Consider the following 2,838-nt stretch of genomic DNA (forward strand, 5'->3'; position numbering starts at 1 on the left):
ATATATATATATATATATATATATATATATATATACATAGAGTAGATCCTTGCAGTACGCATGCACCATTGTACAAGTAATTTGCTGTATATGCTGACACACTTGTGAATTTTTATCTTGAAGCATGAGCGGAAATCTGCAGTGTGAGTAAGTTTCATACAGGCAACAGCTAGTCAGCGCTGAGCCCATGCACACTCTCCTAACAAGCACAGTCTCCACTTGCTCAGTTCATGTATTTATCTCATTCGCAGCATCCCTGTTATGTTTTTCCCAGTGTTTTTGTTTAGTTTTCTGCATTTTTTGCTATTATTTTATAATAATTAGTTGTGTTAGCCATGGGTCCTAAGAACGTTAGTGCAAAGTACAGTTCTGAGAAGAAGAAGAAGAAGCTGTTTGTGATAGAATTAAAGAAGGAAATCATTGATAAACCTGAGAGACGAGTGTGTGTAGTGGACATAGCACGTTAATACAACTGAAGCACATTGCCAATCGACACCAACCTGAAGAAAAAGGATGAGATCAAGGCCATTACAACAGCAAAGTGTATCTCTAGGCTCTCTCAGCAACGCACATTTGTCCACAAGAGGATGAAAAATTTGCTTTCCCTGTGGATCACTGAGAAGCAACTCACAGGGGATACGATTACGGAGATCATCATCTGTGAGAAAGCATGACCACTGTATGGGGATCTCCTGAAGTAGAACTCTGAAACATCAATGGAGGAGACATCAGCAGACACATTTAAGACCAGTCGCAGCTGGTTTGATAATTTCAAGAAGACAGGTGTCCATAGTGTCATCAGGTATGGAGGAGCAGCATGTTCAGACATGAAGGCAGCTGAAGATTTGGGATGTTTTGATGTTTAAAATACGACAATAACATACAGTGATTCTTTCTTCACTGCTTCTGCAAATACAGCAAAGCCTTAACTAATGAGGTCAGAATCAGATCGAAGCATGTACAAAGTTATCTCCTCCATACTTGATAGAAAAATTAAAACAGCATTAATTTTTACCTCCGCCAAAGAAGGAAGTTATGTCTTCATTGGTGTTGGTTTGTCTGTCTGTTCGTTTGTGTGCAAAATAACTCAAAAAGTTGTGAACAGTATTTGATGAAACTTGCAGGAAAAGTTGGTCATGACACAAGGAACAGATGATGAAATTTTGGTAGTGATCCGGAAATTTTTATGGATTCTTGAAGGATTTTTCATTTGTTATATTTACTTTACATGAAGTATTACAATGTTACATTCTTTGATTATCTCCCTTGAAAACACGTTCATCATTTCCACATAACCTATGGTGGCGTTGCTGTTTCCAAAGTTTATTTTCATTTTTCTATTAGTAATTTTACTCACATATCTATCTTAAAATGAGCTTGGTGGAGGTCTGCACTCTCTGAGTGCTTTTCTAGTTGACTAATATTTCCCCCACCTCTTCATGGCATAATTTGTTCTAGTTAGTTTCTTTTTAAAGGGGTCTAGCATTAAATATATTAACATTAACATAACTATATTATTATTAGCTTACTATCAATCTTTTTTGTTTTATTTTTTGTCTCATATATAATATTCTTCATTCTCTAATTCCAAATGAATAACAAATACTAAGTTTTTATACAGCACTTTATGAGCATGACTGGGGTTCTGAAGAGAAGGAATACTTTTGGTGTCCGGCAGCTGCACTTTATCAGGGATGGTCAGAGGGACAGGCATCACTGGTCCTTGTCCAACTCCTAATCTCTCACTTGGTGGCTCCTAGCGCTACAGCTTGGAATTCCACTTTAAATGCTGGGCTAAACCAAGTGAGCACATGGTGGTAACACTGCACCAAAAGGTGAAAGACTCTGGGTAAGGTTTCCCAAGGAATCCCCTGCTAGGGTGGAGGAGCCTGCCCAGGTCAACAGCCCAGTGTTTTGGGCTGAGGGGTGGCCTTTGGTAGAGGCATATGTTTGTGGCTAACAGCTTAGATGGAAGTGAGCTCCTCTAAGTTAACTTGCCCATGATATGCTCATGATGATGACAACCAGACCAGAACCCATATTAGATCGATCTGTTGTTGCCTAGGTTAACACCAAGAGTGGACAGGCCTCAGTTTTGCTGCCTCACAGAGGGCAGCAAAAGATCAAGAGAAGTGGGAAAATCTGGTTGTGACATCATCAATGAATGTCCCAATGATCATACGGTCAGAGGATAAAAAGGAAGGAAGGAAAGAAGGAAGGAAGGAAGGAAGGAAGGAGGGAAGTGGGGGAGAGAAGGAAGGATCCAAATGCAATGATTCTTATAGACAATGGGGGGCCCAGGGAAAATTGGAAAGAGGGTAGACAAATTGCCATTAAAGTGGTTTTAACCCCTTAGCACTCGTATCTGGCCTGAATATTCTACTAGTTTTACATTCAAATTGGCTAGATCTGGCCTCTCATATCAACCCTACAATGTCATTCTAAAATTAAAGAATTACATCATTAAAATCTCAAAGCTATGAGATAACACATAATAAATTCAAAACGATGTGAATTTAAGAAGCATTACATTTGACTGAGTAATCTGAATACTAAAGGGGTTAACTTATTAAAGTTATTGAAGACTGCGGCAAAGAATGAAGAACTCTAAGGATGCCATATCTCTGTTTTGGTTTTCTCATTTTGTGTCTTGATAGTAACATACAAAAGCAAGAAGATTGTGTCTAGTGATGAAATGAATCATCAACATCAAATGAACATATCATTATCACCACCACCACCACCACCAGCACTGTGATCACCACCACCACAACCACCTGCACAGCCACCAGCACCAGCACCAGCACCAGCACCAGCACCACCACCACCATCACCACC

This window comes from Octopus bimaculoides, chromosome 12 (genome assembly GCF_001194135.2).
Source record: "Octopus bimaculoides isolate UCB-OBI-ISO-001 chromosome 12, ASM119413v2, whole genome shotgun sequence".
Taxonomy (NCBI): Eukaryota; Metazoa; Mollusca; class Cephalopoda; order Octopoda; family Octopodidae; genus Octopus; species Octopus bimaculoides.